The 26,786-nt window shown below is 44.4% G+C and overlaps 1 protein-coding gene across 3 annotated transcripts in view; it reads right to left on the bottom strand.

Moving 5' to 3' along the window:
• LOC145342134 (zinc finger MYM-type protein 3-like) overlaps positions 1–16,898 on the bottom strand; it is a 109,088-nt gene extending 92,190 nt beyond the window's left edge. The window contains exon 1 of one of the 3 annotated variants that reach the window (XM_080187389.1): positions 16,787–16,898. The gene's annotated coding sequence lies outside the window, so the exon portion shown is untranslated. Of the gene's footprint in view, positions 1–16,728 lie in introns of all 3 variants that reach the window. The other 2 variants (XM_080187390.1, XM_080187388.1) reach the window with 2 other exon arrangements.
• Between the last annotated feature and the right edge of the window lie 9,888 nt (positions 16,899–26,786).

The following is a 26,786-nucleotide window of genomic DNA, read 5'->3' as shown; positions in this document are numbered from 1 at the left end:
CTTCAGGCATTTAGAGGCGCAAGGACTGATTAGGGACAGTCAGCATGGTTTTGAGTGTGGAAAATCATGTCTCACCAATGTGACTGAGTTTTTTGATGGGATAACCAAAAAGGTAGATGAGGGCAATGCAATTGTTGTCTACAGACTTTGGCAAGGTACCACATGGTAGGTTTTTAAATCTCATGGGATCCAGGGTGAGGTAGCCAAATGAATACAAAATTGGCCTGATGACAGAAGTCAGTGGATGGTTGTAGAGGATTCTTTTTCCAAACTGGAGGCCTGTGACCAGTGGTGTGCCTCAGGGATCAATCCACTGTTATTTGTTATTTATATTAATGATTTAGATGAGAATTTAGCAAGCATGTTTACTAAGTTTGCAGATGACACCAAGATTGGTGGCATAGTGGACAGTGAAGGTGGCTACCTAGGATTGCAATGGGATCTTGATCAATTGGGCCAGTGGGCTGACAAATGGCAGGTGGAGTTTAATTTAGATAAATGTGAGGTGATGCATTTTGGTCAACTGAACCAGGGCAGGACTTATTCAGTTAATGGTCGGGCACTGGGGAGAGTTATAGAACAAAGAGATCTAGTGGTACAGGTTCATAGTTCCTTGAAAGTGAAGTGACAGGTGGACAGAGTGGTGAAGAAGGCATTTGGCATACTTGTTTCATTGGTCAGAACACTGGAATCAGGAGCTGGGTGCTTTGTTGAAGTTGTACAAGACATTAGTAAGGCCACACATGGAATACTGTGTCCAGTTCTGGTCACCCTATTATAGAAAGAATATTATTAAACTAGAACCGGGATATTGATAGGCTGGTATATTGGGCAGATACATGGCAAATGGAGTTTAATCCGGATAAATGTGAGGTGGTGCATTTTGGCCAGAATAATGTAGGGGGGAGTTATATGATAAAAGGTAAGCCTATAAGGAGTACAGAATCGCAGTGAGACCTGGGGGTGCAAGTGCACAAGTCTTTGAAGGTGGCAGTACAAGTGGAGGAGGCTGTGAAGAAAGCCTATGGTATGTTAGCCTTTATAGGAAGGGGTATAGAATAAAAGAGCTGGAGTCTAATGTTGCAGTTGTATAGAATGTTGGTTAGACCGCATTTGGAGTACTGCGTCCAGTTCTGGTCGCCTTACTACCGGAAGGACGTGGAGACTCTGGAGAGAGTGCAGAGGAGGTTTACCAGGATGTTGCCTGGTATGGAAGGACTGGGGTATGAGGAAAGATTGAAGAAATTGGGGCTCTTTTCCCTTGAAAGACGGCGACTGAGGGGGGATCTAATAGAGGTATATAAGATTATGAAGGGTATAGATAAACAGAGGTAAGCTATTTCCTATGGTAGAGACACATAGTACGAGGGGCCATGGGCTTAAGGTGAGGGGCGAGAGGTATAACACAGATATTAGAGGGAGGTTTTTCCACAGAGGGTAGTGGGGGTATGGAATGCTCTGCCAAGTAAGGTGGTGGAGGCAAGCATCCTAGAGATGTTTAAGAGTAACTTAGACAGGCCCATGAGTGGGTTGGAGATGGGTGGATGTAGGAGATTATTTTAAATAAGGTTCATAGAACACTACAGCACAAACAGGCCCTTCGGCCCACAAGTTGCGCCAATCACATCAACACCTACCAATCTATAGACCTATCTATAACCCCCAATCCCATTAAATCCCATATACTCATCCAGAAGTCTTTTAAAAGACCCCAGCGAGTTCGCCTCCACCACCACTGACGGCAGCCGATTCCATTAACTCACCGCCCTCTGAGTGAAAAACTTACCCCTAACATCACTTTTGTACTTGCCTCCCCGCACCTTAAATCTGTGTCCTCTCGTAGCGACCATTTCAACCCGGGGAAATAGCCTCTGAGAATCCACCTTATCTATTCCTCTCAACATTTTATAAACTTCTATCAGGTCGCCTCTCAACCTTCGTCTCTCCAGGGAAAAAAGTCCCAGCTCCCTCAACCTAACTTCATACGGCATGCCTCCCAGTCCAGGCAACATCCTTGTAAATCTCCTCTGTACCCTCTCAATAGCTTCTACGTCTTTCCTATAGTAAGGTGACCAGAACTGCGCACAGTACTCCAAATGAGGCCTGACAAGGGTCTTATAAAGTTGCAGCATTACCTCCCGATTCCTAAACTCAATCCCTCGATTAATGAAGGCCAGTACACCATACGCCTTCTTGACCACATCCTCCACCTGCGAGGCCGATTTAAGAGTCCTGTGGACCCGGACCCCAAGATCCTTCTGCTCTTCAACATTACTAAGACTCCTGCCCTTGATAGTGTACTCGTTCATCCCATTGGTTCTGCCAAAATGGACGACTACACATTTATCCGCGTTGAAGTCCATCTGCCACTTCTCCGCCCAGTCCTGCATCCTATTTATGTCCTGCTGCAACTTTTGACATCCTTCCAGACCATCCACAACACCACCGACCTTCGTGTCATCAGCGAACTTACTTACCCATCCCTCCACTTCCTCATCTAGGTCATTTATGAAAATGACAAACAGCAAGGGTCCTAGAACAGATCCCTGGGGCACTCCACTGGTGACTGACCTCCATGCCGAAAAAGACCCATCCACAACCACTCTCTGCCTTCTGCAGGCAAGCCAGTTCTGGATCCACAAGGCCAAAGGCCCTTGGATCCCATGCCCTCTCACCTTCTCAAGAAGGTTCATTAGCATTGGGGCGTCCCTGGTAAGGTAAATGGATATGGTATGATAATAATGTTTTTTCTCTTTTCATTCACAGGTTTTAAGTTGGTCCCCCTTGTTGCCCAAAGAGGGGCATACACGTGATGGGTCGTACTTGGGCTTCTCTTGGTTGTTCAAGATTGGCCTAGTGCTTCATGTCGTTAGTGTGTGCTTAAACCGGACCCGATACTGGGCAAGACGACAGCTCAGTGACTATCACTGTTTGCTGTGCAGACACATGGATTTGGGCCAGTGTCTGTGGGAGTTTGCGCATTCTCCCCGTGCTTGCATGGGTTTTCTCTGGGTGCTCCGGTTTCCTCCCACACCCCAAAGATGTGCTATTAGGCTGATTGAAGGAAACTAATTTAGGGACAATTTATTACTGCCAATGTGGATGGCCACAAAACAATCGATAAGGGTCATGGGTGGAGGGGTGGACTGGTGGTGTTAAAACGGCGGCGTGGGCTCGTTGGGCCGAAGAGCCTGTTTCCCAGGCTGTTTTGTTCTTTGTTCTAGAAAAAGAGCGCAGTAAAGATTTACTAGCATACTACTGGGACTTAATGGCTTGAGCTATAAGGAGAGGCTGGATAGACGAGGACTTTTTACCTCTGGAGCGCAGGAAGCTAGGTGGTGATCTTATTGAGGTCTACAAAATAATGAGGGGCATAGATCAGCGGGATAGTCAATATCTTTTCCCAAGGTAGGGGAGTTTAAAACTAAAGGGCATAGATTAAGGTGAGAGGTCAGAGATACAAAAGAGTTCAGAGGAGAAACTTTTTCACACAGAGGGTGATGGGTGTCTGGAACAAGCTGCCAGAGGTAGTAGTAGAGGCGGGTAAATTTTGTCTTTTAAAAAAAGTGTTTAGACAGTTACATGGGTAAGAGGGGTTTACGGGGATATGAGTCAAACATGGGCAATCGGGACTAACCTAAGGGTTAAAAAAAAAAGGGCCAGCATGGACAAGTTGGGTCGAAAGGTCCGTTTCCATGCTGTAATCCTCTATGACTCTCTCACTGCAGGAGTTCCTCAAGTCTTCAGCTGCTTCATCAATGACCTTCCGTCTATCATAAGTTCAGAAGTAAGGATGTTCACCAATGACTGCACAATGTTCAGCACTATTGACAACTCCTCAAGATACTGAAGCAGTCCATGTTTAAATGAAACAAGGTCTGGACAATATCCAGGCTTGGGCTGACATGTGGCAAGTAACATTCGTGCCACACAAATGCCAGGTAATGACCATCACCACTGAGACACTTCAACCATTGTCTCTTGACATTCAATGGTGTTATCATCACTGAATCCACTACTGTCAACGTCCTTGGGGTTACCATTAATCAGAAACTCACTGGACACACCACAAAAACAGAGGCTACAAGTACAGGTCAGAAGCTCGAGTAACTCACCTCCTGACTCCCCAAAGTCTATCCACCATCTGCAAGGCACAAGTCAGGGGTGTGATGGAATACTTCCCACTTGCTGGATGGGTGCAGTTCCAACAACACTCAACAGCTGACACCAATCAAACGCCTGACACTATCCAGGACAAAGCAGCCAGCTTGATTGTCACTACATCTACATTCAATCCCTCCACCATCAACACTCAGTAGCAGCACTGTGTACTATCTACAAGACGCACTGAAGCAATTCACCAAAAATCCTTAGACAGCACTTTCCAAACCCACAACCACTTCCACCTAGAAGGACAGGGGAAGCAGATACATGGAACACTACTACCTACAAGTTCCAGAAGTCACCCACCATCTTGACTTGGGAATATATTGCCATTCCTTCGCAGTCATTGGGTCAAAATCCTGGGATTCCCTACCAGCACTATGGGTCAACTCACAGCACATGAACTGCAACGATTCAAGGAGGCAGCTCACCATCACCTTCAAGGGCAATAGAGATGGGCAATAAATGCTGACCAGCCAGCAGCACCCATGTCCCATGAACAAATTTTAAAAATTTCTGGTTGCCACATTATAGGAAGGACGTGATTGCATTGGAGGTGGTGTAGAGGAGAGTCACCAGATTGCTGCCTGAATGGAACTTAAGTTATGAAAAGAAGCTGGAAAGACTTGGATTGCTTTTGATGGAGCAGAATAGGCTGAGAAGTGACCAAATTGAGATGCACAAGATTATGAGGGCGTGGACAGAGTGGATAAGGAGCAGCTGTTTCCCTTAGTTGAAGGGTCAGTCACAAGGGGTTTCATAGATTTGAACTGAGGGGCAAGAGGTTTAGGAGGGATGCAAGGAAAAATCTTTTTACCCAGAGGGTGGTGACGGTCTGGAATGCACTGAGGGTGGTAAGATACCTGGATGAGCACTTGGCACGTCATAATATTCAAGGCTGTGGGCCAAGTGTTGTTTAACAGGATGAGTTGGGAGGTCAAGTGTTTCTCATGTGTCAACGCAGCCTCAACAGGCCAAAGGATCTCTTTCACACTGCATGATTCTATGTCCACAGGTCTCTGAAGGTGATGGAATATGTGGACGAGGTGGTAAAGACATATGGAACGCTTTCCTTTATTACACGGGGTATAGAGTACAGAAACAGAAATGTTTTGCTGGAACCGTATAAAATGCTAGTTAGGCCAAAGCTGAGGTTTTGCGTAGAGTACAGAAGAGATTCAAAAGAATGCTGGAAAATCACAGCTATAAGGAAAGATTAAGCAGGCCAGAGTTGTTTTGCTTAGAACAAGAGGCCAAGGATTGACTTGACTGAGGTGTACAAATTATGAGGGACCTAGATAGAGTGGATAGGAAAAGTTTGTTTATCTCAGTTGAGGGGTCAATTACCAGACATCACAGATTTACGGTGATTAGTGCAGAATTGGAGAGGATATTAGGAGAAACATTTTCATCCAAAGAGTGTAAGTGTCTGGATTGGTGGTTGAGGCAGCAACTCTCAACTTAGTTAACTGGATCTGCAACTGAAGTGCTAACCGACAAGCTATGTAAAGTTGGAATTAGAACTGGCAGCTAGTTTCTTCAGTCAGTGCATACATGAAGGGCTGAATGGCTTCTTTCTGGGGCATAATGTTTCTATGTCTATTAGGCTTCCCTCATCCACTGTCTTTGTGACCTAAAAAAAAAATCAAATTTGAAAGGACAGCCATTTTAGAAAGTCATATTGGGTACCCTCACATGTACCCTGTCTATATACAAGCCACATATGGTATCCCTGATGATTTTCTCATGCATTCTTCCTATTATCAATGTCAAACTAATGGACCTGTATCTTATCACTTTTGGATGATGTCTTTTCAGTCTTTATAACTGTTCTTAAGTACAGCAACTTATTAAAAATATGGACCAGGAACTTAGACAGCACTGGGCCCATCTCCCTGAGCATGCTTACATGGACAGCTTTGTTTCAACTTTAATATATTTGAAAACATATGCTGTTTTGCCTGAAACTATAATGTGGATATCCCAGTGTGAAGCAGCTTCCCTATTATTCTAAGCGAGATCTAAACTCCATTACTTCCATCTAGCTCTAAGAACTTTGTTTGTCAAATCCAATTTCCACCAGGATGCAAATCTATTCACCTGAGTCAGCATACCACAAATGTAGAACACTTCTCAGCAAATCCCAAGGTATTCCAAGATTAAGATTTCACTAAAGCATAATTGGCGTTTGTAACTTTCATACTATGACTAATAAAAATGCCCAATAAAAGTGTTTGAACTTTTTGGTACTGCTGTACAACCTGTGCAAATTCTGATATTAATTACAATATCACTGCCTTCTGACATGCAATGGTAATACAGCTTACTCGAAGATAAATCTGGCAACATGTTACAAATTTCAGAGTCCAAACAATGATTGTGCTACTTTTTGCATATTGCTTGAAAACACATTAACCAGATAACTAGAAATCACCAGCATGAATACGACTATAGGTTAAGATCAAGTGTAATATTGACATGCCGTGCTTGATTGAAGTCATTAGATTACATCTTACTTCATCTGAAGCAATTTTTAAAAGTGGCATCTCAGCCTTTTGGCTGAGATGCAAATAAGATCAAGCCTTGGAGGAGGAGCTATGCCTACTCCAATCAGCTTGGATCGTGTAGATCAAGCCCAAGACAGGAGGTGAGAGCCCTGTCTTGTCAGCTTTGATTGGGAATGTCTTGTTGAGACTCTGAATTGGACTTGATTTGATTGAATTGTAATAACAACAAAAGTGACTATAAATGCAAGTACATATCAACTGGATTGAACCAATGCATACAGATTCATTATCAACTCGTTTGGTAAAAACAGAACCAAGTCACCTCATTTCAAATCCACTACTAATTTATCCACCATGCAAAGTTTCTTGACTGTGCTGAACATGAACAGTTCAAGTCATACAATATGTGACGAAGCATTGTTTAGTGCAGCAAGATCAGCTTGAGGTGATGAATGCCAAGACACTAAATGCATTCAGAGACACACTGCATATTAGGTATTATTTTTCAAACATAAGAAACAGGAGTAGCCGCCATGTAACCCTTCGAGCCTGCCCCGCCATTCAATAAGATCATGGCTGATCTGAAGTGGATCAGTCCCACTTTCCCACCTTCTCCCCATAACCCTTAATTCCCTTGTCTATCAGAAATTTATCTAGCCATGACTTAAATATATTCAACGAGGTAGTCTCCACTACTTCAATGGGCAGAAAGTTCCAGAGATTCACCACCCTTTGAGTGAAGAAGTTCCTCCTCAACTCTGTTCTAAACTGCTCCCCCCCCTTATTTTGAGGCTGTGCCTTCTAGTTCTGTTTCCTTTCTAAGCAGAAAGAAACTCTCTACCTCTACCCTATCTAGCCCATTCATTATCTTGTAAGTCTCTATAAGATCCCCCCTCAGCCTTCTAAACTCTAACAAGTACAGGCCCAGTCTATTCAATCTCTCTTCATAATCTAACCCCCTCATCTCCGGTATCAGCCTGGTGAACCTTCTCTGTACTTCCTCCGAGGCCAATATATCCTTTCACAAATAAGGGGACCAAAACTGCACGCAGTACTCCAGTTGCGGCCTCACCAGTGCCTTGTACGGTTGCAGCAAGACCTCCCTGCTTTTATATTCTATCCCCCTCGCTATAAAGGCCAACATTCCACTCGCCTTCTTGATCACCTGCGGACAGAGTTTTTGCGATTCGTGCACAAGGACCCCCAGGTCCCTCTGCACCGTTGCATGCTGCAGCTTTTCACTCTTTAAATAATAATCCCTCCTACTATCATTTCTACCAAAGTGGATAACCTCACATTTGCTAACATTATACTCCATCTGCCAGGTCCTCGCCCACTCACTCAGCCTATCCAAATCTCTCTGCAGACTTTCTGCACCCTCCATGCAATTTGCTTTTCCACTCATCTTCGTGTCATCAGCAAATTTTGTTACCCTACACTCAGCCCCCTCCTCCAGATCGTCTATGTATATGGTAAACAGCTGAGGCCCCAGCACCAATCCCTGCGGCACTCCACTAGTCACCAACCGCCAACCAGAAAAGCATCCATTGATTCCAACTCTCTGCTTCCTGTTAGATAACCAATCCTTAACCCACGCTAACACTTTAACCCCCAACTCCGTGTACCCTAACCTCTGCAGCAACCTTTTGTGAGGCATCTTATCGAACGCTTTCTGGAAATCTAAAAACACCACACCCACCTGTTCTCCTCTGTCTACTGCACTAGTCACATAGAACATAGAACACTACAGCACAAACAGGCCCCTCGGCCCACAAGTTGCATCGATCACATCCATACCTACCAAGCCATAGAACTATCTGCAACTCCCAATCCCATATACTCATCCAGAAGTCTTTTAAAAGACCCCAGCAAGTTCGCCTCTACCACCAATGACGGCAGCCGATTCCACTCACTCACCACCCTCTGAGTGAAAAACTTACCCCTAACATCCCCTCTGTACTTGCTTCCCAGCACCTTAAACCTGTGTCCTCTTGTAGCGACCATTTCAGCCCTAGGAAATAGCCTCCAAGAATCAACCCGATCTATTCCTCTCAACATTTTACAAACCTCTATTAGGTCGCCTCTCAACCTTTGTCTCTCCAGGGAGAAGAGACCTAGCTCCCTCAACCTATCTTCATAAGGCATGCCTCCCAATCCAGGAAACATCCTTGTAAATCTCTTCTGCACCCTCTCAATAGCTTCCACATCCTTCCTGTAGTGAGGCAACCAGAACTGCACACAGTACTCCAAGAGGGGTCTGACAAGGGTCTTATAAAGTTGCAGCATTACCTTCCGACTCCTAAACTCAATCCCTCGATTTAATGAAGGCCAGTACACCAAATGCCTTCTTGACCACATCCTCCACCTGCGAGGCCGATTTAAGAGTCCTATGGACCCAGATCCCAAGATCCTTCTGCTCCTCAACACTGCTAAGGCTCCAACCCTTGATATTGTTCTCCTTCATCCCATTGGTCCTGCCAAAATGGACCACTACACATTTATCCGTGTTGAAGTCCATCTGCCACTTCTCAGTCTTGCATCTTATCTATGTCACGCTGCAACTTCTGACATCCCTCCAGACTATCCACAACACCACCAATCTTCATATCGTCAGTGAACTTACTAATCCACCCCTCCACTTCCTCATCCAGGTCATTTATGAAAATGACAAACAGCAAGGGTCCTAGAACAGATCCCTGGGGCACTCCACTGGTGACCGACCTCCATGCAGAAAAACCCATCCATAACTACTCTCTGCCTTCTACAGGCAAGCCAGTTCTGGATCCACAAGGCTAAAGCCCCCTGGATACCATGCCCTCTCACCTTCTCAAGAAGTCTTGCATGGGGGACCTTATCAAACACCTTGCTGAAGTCCACGTAAACCACATCCACCGCTCTCCCTTCGTCAATGTGTTCAGTCACATTTCCAAAGAACTCAACTAGGCTCGTAAGGTACAACCTGCCCTTGACAAAGCCGTGCTGACTATTTATGATCATTCTAAACTTCTCCAAATGCTCATAAATCTTGTCCCTCAGAATCCTCTCCAACAACTTACCAACCACTGAGGTCAGACTCACCGGTCGGTAATTTCCCAGGCTATCCCTGTTCCCTTTCTTGAAAATAGGAACCACATCCGCAATCCTCCGGAACCTCTCCCGTCTCCATCGACAACGCAAAGATCATTGCCAGGGGCTCTGCAATCAATTCCCTCACCTCCCACAGTAACCTGAGGTACATCCCATCCGGTCCCGGCGACTTATCTATCTTGATAGAATTTAAAAGTTCCAACACATCCTGTTTCTTAACGTCCACAAACTCAATCTTTTCAGTCTGCCACAAACCTGTAGTACAACCTCCCAGATCACTTTCCACCATGAATGCCAAGGCAAAGTACTCATTAAGCACCTCTGCCATTTCTTTTGGTTCCACACAGACTTTTCCCCCTTCACCTTTTATAGGTCCTATCCCTTCACTTCTCATCCTTTTACTCTTTACATATTTGTAGAACGCCTTGGGATTCTCCTTAATCTTACCTGCCAAGGCCTTCTCATGACCCCTTCTGGTCTCCTAATTTCCCTTTTAAACTCCTTTCTACAAGCCTTATAGTCCTCTAGATCCTTAACATCTCCTAGCTCTCTGAACCTTTTGTATGCCTTTCTTTTCTTCCTGACTAGGTTCATCACAACCTTCGTGCACCATGGTTCCCGCGACCTACCAAAACCTCCTTGTCTCATAGCAACGTTGTTGCGCAGAGCTCCAGTCAAACATTCCTTGAAAATGTGCCACCTTCCTTCAGTACTTTTCCCCAAGAACACCTCCTTCCAGTTTACTCATCCAATTATCTGCCTGATGTCTTCATATTTCCCCTTACTCCAGATAAACACCTTCCGAGCCTGCCTGATTCTATCTCTTTCCAATGCTATTGTGAAGGAGATAGAATTATGATCTCCATCCCCGAGATGCCCTTCCACCGAGAGATCCCACACCTGTCCTGGTTTATTAGCCAGCAACAGGTCAAGTACAGCCTCTTCTCTCGTAGGCTTATCCACATGCTGTGTCAGGGAACCCTCCTGAACACACCTAACAAACTCCTCCCCATCCAAACCCCTTACCCTAGGGATATTCCAGTCGATGTTTGGGAAATTAAAGTCTCCCATCACGACAACTCTGTTATTACTACATCTCTCTAGGATCTGTTTCCCTATCTGCACCTCAACTTCGCTGTCACAATTGAGCGGCCTATAGAAAACACTCAGCAAAGTTATCCACCCTTTGCTGTTCCTAACTTCCACCCATAGAGACTCCGTAGACAGTCTGTCCACGGCATCCACCTTCTCTGCAACCATGACACTGTCCCTGATCAACAGTGCCACTCCGCCACCTCTTTTGCCTCCCTCTCTGTCCTTCCTGAAACATCTGAATCCTGGCATCTGAAGTACCAAGTCCTGTCCCTGAGACATCCAAGTCTCCGTAATGGCCATATCACATTCCCAAGCAGCAATCCACGTCTTAAGCTCATCTACTTTATTCACTACACTCCTGGTGTTAAAATAGACACACCTCAGACCCTCGGTCTGGGCGCTTCCCTTCTCCATCACCCGTCTAACCTCCCTCTCATACTGTCCACAGTCCTTCCCTACTTGGGAGCTAACCTCCTCGCTTTCAGTCACCTCATCTCTATTCCCTCCCGCCAACCTTTCTAGTTTAAAGTCCCCCCAGTAGCCCTAGCCAACCTTCCCGCCAAGATATTCCCTGGGATTCAAGTGCCACCCATCTTTACTGTACTGGTCACATCTGCCCATAAGGAGGTCCCAATGATCCAGGAACCGGAATCCCTGTCCCCTGCTCCAGTCCCTCAGCAACGCATTCACCCTCCATCTTCATAGAAATCCAGTAAATCCATTAAACACGACTTCCCCTTCATGAATCCGTGCTGCGTCAGCTTGATCAAACCGTTCTTTTCTAGGTGTCTTGCTATTTCTTCTTTGATGATGGATTCTAGCATTTTTCCAACTACGGATATTAAGCTAACTAGCCTATAATTCCCTGCCTTTTGTCTGCTACCTTTTTTAAACAACGGCATAACATTAGCTGTTTTCCAATCCTCCATCACTTCCCCAGAGTCTAGTGAATTTTGATAAATAATTACTAAGGCATCTGCTATTACTCCTGCCATTTCTTTCAGAACCCTGGGATGCATTCCATCCAGTCCCGGGGACTTGTCTATCTTCAGTCCCGTTAGTCTACCAAGCACTACCTCTCTAGTGACAGTAATCGTATTAAGGACCTCATCTCCTACCATCCCTCTATCTTTAATATTTGGTAAGCTATTTGTGTCCTCCTCCGTGAAGACCGACACAAAAACTTATTTAACGTCTCAGCCATTTCGTCGTTACCCACCGCTAAATCCCCCCACTCGTCCTCCAGGGGTCCAACATTCACTCTAGCCAGTCTCCTCTTTTTTATATATTTGTAAAAACTTTTACTATCATTTTTTAGATTTAGAGCTAGAGCTAGTTTAGCTTCATACTCTATCTTTCCTTTCTTTAGCGCTTTCTTAGTCATTTTTTGTTGTTTTTTAAATCTTTCCCAATCTTCTAATTCCCCACTATTTTTAGCCGCTCTGTATGTACTGGCTTTTAATTTAATACTCTCCTTTATTTCCTTCAATAACCATGGATGGTTATCCCTTTTCTTACAGTCCTTCTTTACCATCGGAATATATTTCTGCTGAGTACCGAAAAAGATCTCCTTAAAAATCCTCCACTGTTCCTCAGCTGTCCTACCTACCAATCTGCGCCCCCAATCTACATTAGCCAATTCTGCCCTCATCTTATCATACTCCCCTCTGTTCAAATGGAGGACATTGGTTTGGGACCCTACTTTCTCACCCTCCATCTGCATCAGAAATTCAACCGTACTATGATCACTCGTCCCAAAAGGATCCCTCACAAGAAGATCCCTAATTCTACCTGCCTCGTTACACAGTACCAGATCTAAGATAACTCGTTCCCTCGTAGGTTCCGTTACATACTGTTCAAGGAAACTATCCTGACAGCATTCCAAGAACTCTTCCTCAAGCATACCGCGTCCAACTTGAGTCAACCAATCTTACTAAATAACACCTTTGAGGTAGCCTCAAACAAACAGGTTTTATGTGGCAGCATTCAATCTCATCAAATTCAAGCATCTACTACTTCTACCACATTGTAGGTGTTATTAGCCACATAAAACATGGGAACCCTTTAACCTAAGCTTTCATCTTCCTGCCCTCTGGGGAAACTCTGAACCTTTATTTAGCCTGCAAAAATTGAAGGAGATTGTATAAGAAACTCAATATCTGGGAAGTACAAGCATTTATCCATCTCCAACTGCTTGTGTAATAACCCAGTAGTGTACAAACAAACTGCACAATTTCAGCAAGCTTGGTTTTCTTTCTGACCTAAAAATGATACAGCCTTCAGAAAACTATTGCTAGCTCTCCATGTTTCAAAGTGCAACAACAATGCAAACACACAATTTAGAACCACTGACATTTTTCTTTCCAATTAAGAAAAGATGGCAATGGAAAATGAACATCTTCCCAACTTCAGACATTTCTTCCCCAAAATATCAGAAATAAGCACTCCTCGGCAAGATACAAAAATAGCCTAACTGTAGACAACATTCTCTCTGCTCTATCCTGAGGAGGCCATTAAGAACTAGATTAAAACTAGACAAACATTTAATTCACATCAAGTCTCTAAAAGACAAGGGAAAATTGCTGTAAAGACAACTACATGTTAATGTAATTAATGTAATGTCATGTAATGTAAATAATGTTCAATCCAGTAAATAAGATTCATTCTCAAACCACTTGATTGATGTTACAGAAAATGGAAGTAGCTAAATAACTAAATTTCAAATCCACTATGACTTGACCCATGACGCAAAGTTTGTTGACTCAAAAGAAGAGTGCTTAACATTTCAAATCACACAAAAATGGGGCAAAAGTATAATAGAAACAAAAAATGCTGTCTAAACGCAACAGGTCTGACAGCAACTGTGGAGAAAGAAACTGAGCTAAAGTTTCAAGTTCATATGACTCTTCTGCAGAGCTGAAGGAAAGTTGGAGAGGAAGGTGGGGCAAGGTAGAAGTTCAGGGATGGGTCAGAGACAAGGAGAAATTAAGATGTCATGGACACAAGACAAATTCTGCCCCTTTTCCATTCTCCTCTCCAATTATGTAATTCATTACATTTCTATCCCTCTTTACTTCTGTAAGTCATATGGACTCAAAACATTAACTCTTTTTCTTTCTCCAGATACTGTCAGACCTGCTGTCAGTATCCAGCAAATTGTGTTTCTATTTCAGATTTCCAGCATTGCAATATTTTGCTTTTATAGGGGCAAAGTATTGTCTAGTAGTGAGGTCAGCTTCAAATCCAAATTTCAAAAGTGAACAAGTCACATACTCGCTAGACAATATCTTTATTTTCAAAAAACATTTTTAGCATTCACTTCTAGCAGTTGGGACTACTTTTGGCTTTTTTCCCCCCTGTTATTACAAGTGAAGTTCAATCTCCAAGAACAAAATTAGCACACGGAATAGTTTGTGCCTTTAAATTCAGCAATAAATTGTGGGAGAAATTTCAAAAGAAATAGTTTAAGGGGACAATGTGACATTATGGTTTAGTACACTGGTCTTTTACTTCTTGGATGGTGATCTGAATCCAATCAATACTGATAAGATAAACATAACCAGTTCTTCATTGAGCAGTAGATTTGGAGAGTCTCACTTCAATCATAGGTGGGCACCACTAAATTGCTCAACTGACAACATGAAATAGGATAGTTAGTGTGAAAAATACCACACTTGCATAATCACAATGCTTTTCCAAGCTCACAGCCACGTGTTTCCAAGCATCTGATGCCAACACCAGAATTTTGAGTTAGCATCATTCTGATTCCTTTAAAAAAGGCACCTTAGCACTAACACAACATATTTAAATAAAAGCTAAGTATTGCATTGGCTGAAATCTAAAACAGAAAATGCTGGAAAATCTCAGCAGGTCTGACAGCATGAGAGAATCAAATGTTTTGAGTCTGACGAAGGGTCATCCAGGGTTGGCTCTATTCTCTCTACAGATGCTGCTGAGATTTTCAAGTATTTTCTATTTTTGTGACAACATATTTAAGTACTAGTGTAAAGATAAATATTTCTCAATCATACCTCACAAGGTATATTAACCTGAGGTTCAATACCAATGACACTGTAAACAACTAACACACCATCTTAGCATGGACCTGAGATACCAACTATTCTCCCTATCTGTATTTCTTCTAGTGATCCACTGCATCATGCTTCATCAACAGCAACTTCCATTAGTTTACCAGCTAATAGAAGACAGAGCACCACTTTGTTTTCATGTTTTCCAATGACAAGTTCTTGAATCTAAGGTGAGCAAAATAAAAGCAATATTCCTTCTGCCCTAAATAAATGTGACTAAAGTGAGAGATGAGAATTGTGCAATTACTAGCATATAAAGAAATACAGAAAATTGTAAATTTTCCCCCCAAATCTATATTCTTTTTATGGTGAGCTATGGGTGGATACATCAGTGTCGTACCAACCCATGTTGATCAGGCAGATCCACCAAACTCTACTGCCTCATCGGTATTGATCTCAGCTTGCATTCTCCATACAAACAGTCGCAATGTGTCCCCAGGTTTTATTTTGTCATTGTGATCAAAGAACCAGGTTTTATTTTGCCATCAAACAAACTAGTCAGCAAAGAAAGCTCCTGACCACAATCGACTGCCCGCTTGTCAAGCTGGATGTCAGGCGAGGACTTGGCTGCAGTGCCTTTCTCCTCCACCATTCCCCTCCCCAAACAATTCACATGGCAATCAACCAAGGCAGGGTAGCCAGAGAGCAGCCAGCACCTGTGTATAACATGCGGTCTTAAAAAAAGAGGTAATTTCAATAAAAAGCCAACATTTGGTTTAGGGGCGGGATCTTAAAAAAAAGGCAATTTTAACAAAAAGCAGGCATTTGGTCCGGGGGGGGGGGGGAAGAACCACCTATGCAACCTCCCCCTCTTGTAGCATTTGCTTCCTCGGGCTGTGCAGTTGCATGCACATCCTCCCTCTTGTCTGAACTGCTTGCTGCAGGAGCAGCGAACGAGCAGCTTCCCCCACCCCCTGCTGGGCAAGATAGCCTTCGGATTCATTGCTGTAATTGGTGCTGCCGGCTGGAATGTATGTGCTTAGGGCTCAGGAGAGGGTCGTTCCACAATCCCGGACCGGATTCCTTCTCCTCTCTCAGCTCCTGGAACGGATCGTCTGAACCTTTTCCCCCTCCTCCTCTCCCTCAACACGAGCTCAACACCCACAGCTCCCCCCCGCCTCCCCGTCTGGGCTGACTGGACGAGACGTCTCCAACCGCCGCCATCGCCCCACATTTAAACCCCTATCCCACACACAAAAAAAATAAAGTCACCCCCGATATTTTCCACATTTTTGTAAAGGGGAGAGCGATGGGTGTGGGCAAATAAATTGAAGTGTTTTGAAATGCAACGGCCTGGAAGAATTAAAAATGGACCAATTTTTAAAATAAATGTGTGCGCGCACGCCGAATGTCCTTGAGGGTAGGATTTGCTTTAATTTTATACAACTCCCCCTATCAAACCAACGGCTGTGAGAAACCCATTGAAAATGCACCATACATTTACTAATGAGGATTTATTTCACTCCCGAACACGAGCCATTTGTTGCACCGAATTTAAAATAAAACGGTACTTGGATGTTTTAATGCATTGTGTTTTCTCACGATATAAACGATTTTATTAAATCTTCTTTTTCAGACCGGAGCACACCTCGCGGATTTTTTTTTGTTTCCCACACCCCCCACCTCAGATTTTTTTGTCGCTCTCGAGTCCGCCATTATTACATTCAGCCATCCTGCGTGAGGCGCCCACACTCACACACACAAAACACACATCCCTCATCCCCCCGCCACAAAATCACAACCGTCGTCGCAATTCAGCGACTGACCCCAGAAGGAGTATTTCTCACCGCTGCAGGCCGTTTGATCAGCTCGATTCGAAGGCAGAAAAAGTGCAGAAATACCTACGCCACGGCTGCTAAAGAGAGAGAGACACACACAGTAGCAGCAGCTCCAGATGTCGGCCGTTCCGCTCAGGATCCGATACCTCGCTTTCCAGCCAGCAGCTACAAACTGAGCGCCCCGCCTGATTGACAAGAGAGGGGGAGGGGAGCCAGGGCATAGATTGACAGCGAAAAGGGCGGTCACTGGGCGGAGCCTACCGTTTGATTGATGGCATGGGGGCGGCCAAAGGGGGGGAGCGAGTCCTTTGATTGACGGGGGCAGCGGCAGCCACAGGGAAGGGAGGGATCTTTTGATCAATAGGGCGACGGCGGCCAATGAAGAAGCTGCGAACGTTTGATTGACAGGGAAAGGGGAGGGCGGGTACCCGAATTATTTGATTGACAGCGAAGGGGGCGGGTGAGGAAGGTGGGGCAGGTCGTTTGATTGACAGAGTAAGGGGGCGGGTGAGAGAGGTGGGGCTGATCGTTTGATTGGCAGGAAAAAATGAAGGCAAGGCAAGGCAGCGGGCACTTGGGCTAAGGGGTGGAGCCAGATCTGACTGACAGCTGGGAGGCGGGCCGCCCCGTCGGGGTGAAATGACAAAAGGAGGTGGGGGAGGGGTAGAGGCGGATTGGAACCAAACAAAACCCATCTCCTGAGCACGCACTGCCTGTGCCCGCCCGCTTCTTGTTTTTCGGGAAAAATAATCTCGGGAAAAAAATACGCGGTCAGCCACTGAAAAGAAAGCGGTGGCACACATGTAGAATTGAAAATCTGCACCGAACGTGTTTTTTTAAAAACAAGAGAAATATTAATTTAATATAATCCCCACCTCCACACCTGGAGGTGAAATAAGCAAACTACTCGAGCAGGTCTACTCCAAGCCAGCAATTCTGTACGAAGAATCTGATTGAACTCGAAAGATTAATTGTTTTTCTCTCCACAAATTCTACCAGAGCTGCTGTGTTTATCCAGCATTTTATGTTTTTACTCCAATCCAAGCCTTAATGACCTCCTGACGCACTAGCAGTCTTCCCTCACACCATCCCATGTGGTTAAACTAGCGATTTCATGGAATAACCGATCAGGAAGTTTGGCAGAAGCTATTCACCAGAATCCATGCTCCCATCGCAGACCCCTCTCCTCCTCCACCCAACTTGATTGCCCACGGTGATATTGGGCTCTTTAAAACCATTTCCAGACTGGCCAAAGCCCCTGTACAGGCACCCAATATCAGTTAGGTCACGATAATCACCCAGGCTGCAGTCCAAGCAATAACTGCTGGATTGTCTGCTGACCGAAGATTTTTTGAGCAGACCTTTACACCCACCCTATTTTACCTTTTGAGAATATTGGGGGAAGTAGTATTTTCATTTTTTAAAATTATTATTAGTGTCAAAAGTAGACTTACCTTAACATGCAATGAAGTTACTGTGAAAATCCCCTAGTTGCCAGACTCTGGCACCAGTTCGGGTACACCAAAGAAAAATTTAGTCTGGCCAATGCATCCAACCAGTCATTCGGACTGTGGGAGGCAACCAGAGCACCCGGAGGAAACCCATGCGGATATGAGAGAATGTGTAAACTGGACACAGACAGTGACTCAAACCAGCCGGCATTGCACTGTGAGATTGCAACGCTAACCACTGTGCTAACAGGTGGAAGAATTCCTGTTGAACTGCATTGAATGCTCCTTCCATGGCCGACAAGTCCTAACATTAGTCTCAAACCTGGATTTTCTGATCAACACCGGTGCCCCGCAAGGCTGTGTTCTCAGCCCCCTACTGCATTCCTTATACCCTTACGACTGTGGCCAAATTCCCTTCAAGTTTGCTGATGACACCACCAAAGTGGTCAGATTTCAAACAATGATGAGACAGAGTACAGGAATAAGATAGAGAATCTGGTGAACTGGTGTGGCAACAATAATCTCTCCCTCAATGTCAACAAGACAAAGGAGATTGTTATTGACATCAGGAACTGTAAAGGGGAACATGCCCCATCTACATCAATGAGGATGAAGTATAAAGGGTCAAGAGCTTCATGTTTTTAGGTGTCCATATCGCCAACAACCTGTCCTGGTCCCCCCATGATGACACTACAGTTAAGAAAGCCTACCAACGCCTCTACTTCCTCAGGAGACTAATGCAATTTGGCATGTCAGCTACGACTCTCACCACCTTTTACAGATGCACCATAGAAAGTATTCTTTCTGGTTGCATCACAGCTTGATATGGCTCCTGGTCCACCCAAGACTGCAAGGAACTACAAAAGTTTGTGAAGGTAGCCCAACCCATCACTCAAATCAGCTTCCCATTCATTGACTCTGTCTACACATCCCACTGCCTCAGCAAAGCAGCCAGCATAATTAAGGACCTCACACACCCTGGATGTTCTCTCTTCCACCTTCTTCCTTCGGGAAAAAGATACAAAATTCTGAGGTTACATACCAACCTACTGAAGAACATCTTTTTCCCTGCTGCCATTAGACTTTTGAATGGACTTTCCTTGCATTAAGTTGATCTTTCTCTACACTCTAGCTCTGACTGTAACAGTACATTCTACACTCTCTCGTTTCCTTCTTTACGAACGGTACGTTTTGTCTGTATAACATGCAAGAAATAATACTTTTCACTCTATGTTAATACATGTGACAATAAAATCACATTTTGAACAGAAAATACAGTATACTAAATTGAAATAAGTGCAAGTGAATCATAGTTTCACTTGGAAGGAATGATTGGGAGATTAGACAGTGAGAAGGGAGGAAGTGAAAGGCCAAGTGTGCATGTCCTGAACTCGCACAGAAAGGTACTATAGGAATGGAGAGGGTGTTTGTTGTGACTGACAGAACTAGGGTGTTCGGAGGGAATTCTGAAAGGAGAGAACAGGGGATGGTGGGTTTCATGGTTGCATCACACTGGAGATGGCAGAAATGGCAGAGGATGACCTGTTGAATATGGAGGCTGGTGAGTGGAAGGTGAGGATCCTATTATGGTTCTGGGAGGAAAGGGAAAGAGTGAGAACAGAAATGCGTGAAGTGGGTAGAACACAGTGGAGCACCCTGTCAACCATGCTGGGTAGGAATCTTGGTTGAGGAAGAAGGAAGACATATCAATACGCTGATGTGGAAGATTGCATCATCTGAACAAAAGCAATAGGGACAGAAAAACTGGGAGAATGAAATGGAGCCCTCCAAGGAAGCAGGATGTGCGATAGTGTAATTGAGGCAGTTGTGGAATAGCTTTCAGCTTTCAGCTAATAGATGCTACAAACACATGGATAGCTATCTCAATTGAAAAAACAGAATACTACACATGCTTGAAATCTGAAATAAAACCAAAAATTGCTGGAAATGCTCAGCAGGTCAGATAGCATCCAAAGAGAGCAACAGAGTTAATGTTTCATCTGAATGTTCTAAAAGATTGCTTCAACATTGCTACTATCAAGGCAGAATGTGCTGGAGCTCTACCCCATTAATGAATAAACCTGGTCCCCAAACAAACCCATTATTAATCAAACCTAGTCCCAAAACAAACCCGTTAATGAACAAACCTGGTCCCCAATAAATCTGGTCCCTAAAAAAAACCATTATTAAACAAATCTGGTCCCAAACAAACCTATTATTAAACAAACCTGGACCCCAATAAACCTGGTCCCCAAACAAACCCATTATTGAACAAAATTGGTTCCCAAAACAAACCCATTATTAAACAAACCTGGTCCCAAACAAATCTATTATTAAACAAACCTGGTCCCCAATAAACCTGGTCTCCAAACAAACACATTATTGAACAAACCTGATTCCCCATCAAACCCATTATTGAACAAACCTGCTCTGCAAAACAAACCTATTATTGAACAAACTTAGCCCCCACACAGCCCGTTTTGAAAGCCACAATTGAATCTACCTCCACCAGATTGTCAGACAGTATATTCAAGGTCCTTACCACTCACTGTGTTAAAAAAAAAGCTTTTCCTCATGTTGCCATTGTTTCTTTTGCCAATAATCTTAAATAGTGTGTTCTGCTTCTCAACCATTCCACTAATGGGAACAGTTTCTCTGCGTCTGTCTTCATGATTTTAATCTCTATTTAATCTTCTCTTCACCAAGGAAAGCAATCTCAACTTCTCCAATTATCTATGTAATGAAGTTCCTCATCCCTGAAATCATGTGAATCTTTTCTGTCTCCTCTCTAATATTTTCATAATCCTTCTAAAGTGTGCTGCCAAGAACTGGACACAATACTCCAATTGAGACCAAACCAGTATTTTGCACAGATTTATCATAACTTCCTTGCTTTTGTACTCTTAATAAAGCTTAGGATCCTCTGTGCTTTATTAACTGATTTCTCAACCTATCCTGCTACCTTCAATGATATGTTCATTCTATTGATGGCAGCAATTCACAGGCCAGTACATGAAGAGATGGGGAAAACCCCAAATTCAAGAATTTAAATCTCACCCATTTCTGAAGGTGGAATTTTCCAGACCCACCAGCAGCAGGTTTCATGATGGGCAGGAGGAAAAAATTCAAGAGACCAAAAGTCGGATTTCTGCTGGTGGGAAAATAATTTGGAATTTTCTCTTCACCACTTTCATGGTGGGTTGGATTTCCCGCTGATCCATGTTGGGAACCTATGTGCACACGTTAGCATGACATGAATACTCATTAAAATCACAAGTTTCCTAAACTAAGTATTATTAATGCGGTCTGATTAGAAATCCACAAACTGTTATTAAATATTGATTAAGTATCTTTTACGTTCCAGAAACTGGCTTATTCCCACCTTTGCATGACCTTGTCCATGTTTAATGTCCTTGACCTATCCTTCAAAGGCAATCTACTCACCAGTTATGAGATCATTGTAATAGTCAATAATTAGTGATTCATTTTGAGACTGAAAGGTGGTGGTGATGATGTTGGTGCACAAGTAGGTAACTGACTTGTTTCACATGCATATATTATCCATGTATTACTTTAACAGAATTGTTGACCTATTTAAAATACTTTAAGTGGGGTAATCCTGCATTCAAATAAACCACAAAGGAATATCATACACATTTATGGAAGTTTAGTTTGTTAATATTGCCAAGAGTGAAATAGTGTGGCGCTAGAACAAGAAACAATTTGAAACAAATCCAAAAATTACATTCTTATGTTAATAGATTATCACAAGATTTCACTTAACTGCCTCTGAAGTTACGAACGGACTGATTAGTTCTGTTTATTAGTTTGATGTTCAAAAACATTTGCGCAGAATTCTACCAGGTTCCTGTCAACAGGTTCAATGACAGGCCAGGGAAGGAGGGAATTTGGCCGTAGGCACAAAATTGGTTTCAGGCTGACACTAAGTGACGATGGGATCTTCCGATACTGCTTGCCTCGTTAGTTCCGCCAGAGACTGACGTGAAAACGATTTGCATTCCACTAATGCAAAGCAAATGAGACCTGACCAGAATCTTCCCCCACACCTAATTCTTCACGCTGTCAGAGGGAAAACATGACAGTCCAGAACATCTTTGGACCTATGTGGCATGCAAAAGCGGGATTTGCCTTCAGAAGGCCTTGAGCAACTCATCGACATTTGAAGAGAAGGTGGAGATCTCCAGCTACTGGAACCTGGAGCACTATGTGCAGCACAGGGTGACTGGAACTCTATCTGCTTGGGTCATCTGCCAGGTGTGAAGAGGCATGGGGGTGGGGGTATCCATGTTTGAAGCGGTTTTGGGATGGAGGGAGAGGTGTCCAGGTGTGAAGAGGTGGGTGAGGGTGATGTCCAGGTATGTGTGCGGGGGTGGGTGCAGGTTTGAAGGACATTGGGGAAGGAGGTTGTCCATGTGTGAAAAGGCGGGGGGGTGTGACCAGGTGTGAAGGGACGTCAGGGGAGGGGATTGGAAGATTCCCAGGTGCAAAGAGGCGATGAGGAATGTCCAGATTTGAAGGGGTTCATATGGGGTTGGCAGGGTGGTGGTGGTCAATGGACTCAATTGTTGACTCATGGGGAATGAACTCAGGATACTTGTATTATGAGAGAATAGTGAGGGTTATAGGGGCAACAGGGAGCCAATAGGGTGGGAAGGCGATACTGTCACATGAAAGAGCGCTGCGAGTCATTGTTGGGGATGCAGAGGTACGCATGGAATCAGAGCATGGGCATGAGAAGGGCGGGTAGGTCAATGGTTACGAGGATGGGATTTTCAGGGAGGAAGGGTACATGAACATTGTCAAAGGCGTAGAGAGAGAGTTGGATGGTAACAGTGGGGAGATCAAATGCAATGCCGGGGTGGGGTGGCATGGTGGGGGTCGATCATAACTGGGGGAAAGGGCATGGTGACAGGAGGAGAGCACACAGAGCCGGAGACCATAAAGAATGTAACTACTACCATTTCTGGTCTGGATGAAACTAAGTAGAGCCTTGTGTTGGAGATCTCAAGATGCTGTATGGGAAGAGAGTCAGTGGGTGAGAGGAAATGCAGGTCATCTTAGCTGGACAACTGAAAAGGAACCCAGCAGACCATCTTGACACTGCTAGGGACCTGGGACATGAAACTTTGATGGATAAAGCAGAGAAGGGGGAAAGTACATTCGAAAGTCTGAAGGATCATGTTGAAACAAGACAGCAGACATGAAGTGAAAGAGATTATATTTACTTTAAGTTCTTACTGTAAAATCAATTGCTCATCTGTGCAACCAGGTGTGATCAAAATTTTTGATTTTCTTTGGCCTGCTACTTCTTCCATGTTCTTCCACAACATCCGCAGCACAAGTGGAGGAAGCCTACTGACTAGTTGGCACTGTTGCCTTGGATGACTTTGGCAGCCAGCCTCTGGAGAGCCAAAGCCTGGATAAAGGGCTGTTGTCCTGTGAATCAGCTGCTCCCCTGCAGCCACGGGGGACAAGATTGAAGTGGTTACTGGCAGAGAGAATTCAGAAGGGCCCTATAACCTTTGAGATTCTTAAGTGCATGAGCCAGGAGTGTCCAGCTGCTGCTCCTTCTCCCTTAGGGTTTTCAAAGGCCACTGCCTGACTTCTTGACAGGAAGGGCCACCTGGAGTGAGGTCAAAATGTCTCTCATGTAGGCACTGCGGAAGCTCCCCCATGGCTACCAGAGTGGAGTGCAGGTCGATGTGCATCTCCTGCAGAATCTGCTGGCCTAGGATTTCCATGGAGTCCACCAACCTGCCCATGGCGACCTTGATGGGCACATAGTTCGGCACCACTCCATCAGACAGCAAGCAGGCAGGCAGCCTCCTTTGACTCCCATGCCACCCTGTTGAAGACCTCTGCCTGATATTCCTTTGCCCCTTGCTGACTCTGCACCATTAGTTGGAAGGCTGGTTCTAGAGGACTACCATTGGACTCGGACCTCACAGATGCCTCTTACCAGCAATCCTTTGAATGTCAGAGTGCTTGGCTGACCCTGCCTCCTCCTGCTGTGGACACAAGTCCATGCAGTGACCAGCAGACTATGAGTCCGTTCCTGTGTTAGAGCACCCACCAAGGTGTGTGTCTTTGCACTGGTGGGGGGTCCAGGTGCCTGTTGTGACGCCTCTGTAGGTCCACATCTCTTCTCCACTCTCTTGACTGCTATCTGGGCCAAGGCTTACTGAGGTCTGACAGGGAGTTCTCTGGCTCAGGCCTTGGTCTCTTCTTGATGACACCTAAATGTGAGCTGAAAGAATGAGTAGCAGCATGAGTTGCCTCCAACATGGAAGCAGACGTGGCCCTCTGGCTTCTATGCCCTGCATAGATCCTTGCTGGCTGGAGGCCCAACTCCAAGCTCTCCATCGTCAAATGTCAGGCTCCGCTCCACATCTGCCAGCTGGGCTGCCCTGCAGATATGGGTGCCCCCCCTACCTCCTCCACCTCTGACTCCTGCCTTTTCACATTCTCACCAGTTGAGCATCAACAAATCCTGCACAATAGCAACAGTAAGATGAGTTTGAAAGATCGTATGTTGCATCCATTTGTGCATAGCACTTTCATGTTCATTTCTCATTCTTAAACTCTTAGAAATAACTTATCGGATTGTGTGGCATGGCATTAATGCTCTGTAAGTTGTCGAGAAGGGTTGTGAGCCAGTTCCCTTCAGAGCACTGAGCCCATCCACATGCAAGGATAAGACTCAGAAAGACATCTCATTTGCAGAGTTTGCTGGTGCCATCTGCACCTGAGTCCATTCCAGCACGTGTTTTGATACATTCCAAATGAAACAGATTTAAAATAATTTTACTGCTTTCTTCCCTTGGTTCAAGTTCAGTTTATGATAGGATCACTTGAAAATCTAAAACAAAATCCACTATAAATAACAAATCATAGTGAAATCAGTGAAAGATGGACAGTAATCAAACAGGATTATTTCATTTGTTATGCCTTGAGTCAAGTAAACTGTATAACAGAGAAAAGCACATCATGGAAAATTGATCATAATTAAAGAATTTTATTTAAAGCCTTACACCTTTCACTTTGCGTCCTACATCTAGAACATCCTAACTTGCATATCTTTTCTCCCACACCCATCTTTTTTAGTCCAATTTAATAATGCCAATCTTCTAATTCTTCCTGACCTGAATCCTACACTTGGTCTCAACTATCCATGAGAAATCCCATGAAAAATTTACCAATATATGAACAACAATGGCTGGATTGCTATGTTGGATCTCAATCTACAAAAACAATGGGCAGAATTTTCCTGGAACTTAGCAGAGGTGGGAAAAGCAGCATTGAAGTCACTGACAACAATGGATTTGGTATGATAACATAAGGGGTCAGATCTCACAATGTAACGCTGGTGGGGAGAGCTATGATTAAGTCTGCCCTGCCAGCAACTTTGTCCCGAAAGATCAGCAGGAGAACAGTGCCCAGGTGCTGCCAGGGGGCAATGCCGGGGTCAGTGCTGCGGTAGTGTCCCAGGCAGTGCCTAATGGTGCCCAGGCAGTGCATGGGCATGGCCTTCACCACCACCACCACCACACACACCAGCGCCCCCCCCACAAGACCCTTTGGACATCTGGAAACCTTGGGAGATCAGTCATGTTTCATGCCAGTCTATCCTCACGCCGATGTGAATGGACATTCTGAACAGAGCCGGGGGTGGGCTGGGGGGTGGTGGATTTAGACATAGAAGCATGATAATAAAATGATAATGTATTCAAATGATGTCCCTGACTTTGAACGCTGGAAAACGATCCCCATCACTGACGAGCGGAGGAAACAATCATGTCATGCAATTACATCAGCATGAAATGCAATTTGGGACTGCTCTCAAGAGTTTCCATTCCCACCGCTGAACCTGCCTGATGAATAGGGAACGGAAAATTACGACCAACTTCTTTGTGAGGCTGATCTTAAGAACATAAGAAACATAAGAACATAAGAAATAGGAGCAGGAGTAGGCCATCTAGCCCTTCGAGCCTGCCCTGCCATTCAATAAGATCATGGCTGATGTGTCGTGGCTCAGTTCCACATTCCCGCCCTCTCCCCATAACCCTTAATCCCCTCGCTTATCAAAAATAGGAAACATTTACTAATATCAACAATTAATTTCAGTACCAGTTGCATCTGTATTTCTTGGTCGTTGGCTAAGATAAAGGGCAAAATCGAATTTAGAAGAATGAGGGGGAATCTTATAGAAACATATAAAATTATAAATGGAATAGATAAGATAGAAGCACGGAGGTTGTTTCCACTGGCAGGTGAAACTAGAACTAGGAGGCATGGCTTCAAAATACGGGGGAGCAGACTTAGAAGGAATTTATTCAGCCAAAGTGTTGTGAATCTGTGGAATTCTCTGCCCAGTGAAGGAGTTGAGGCTATTTCATTGAATGTCTTTAAGGCAAAGATAGACATATTTTTGAACAGTAAAGTAATTAAGGGTTATGGTGAGCAGGTGGGTAAATGGAGCTGAGTCTGCAAAAAGATCAACAATGATGGAGCAGGCTCGAGGAGGCAGATAGCCCACTCCTGCTTCTAGTTCTTATGTTCTTATGAAATCTTTTGGCTCTTCACGCCAGTGGGATC

This window comes from Carcharhinus amblyrhynchos, chromosome 4, assembly GCF_965287045.1.
Source record: "Carcharhinus amblyrhynchos chromosome 4, sCarAmb.v2.hapA, whole genome shotgun sequence".
NCBI lineage: Eukaryota > Metazoa > Chordata > Chondrichthyes > Carcharhiniformes > Carcharhinidae > Carcharhinus > Carcharhinus amblyrhynchos.
The sequence above is the reverse complement of the archived record's forward strand: the minus strand, read 5'-3'. Positions and strand labels throughout refer to the sequence as shown.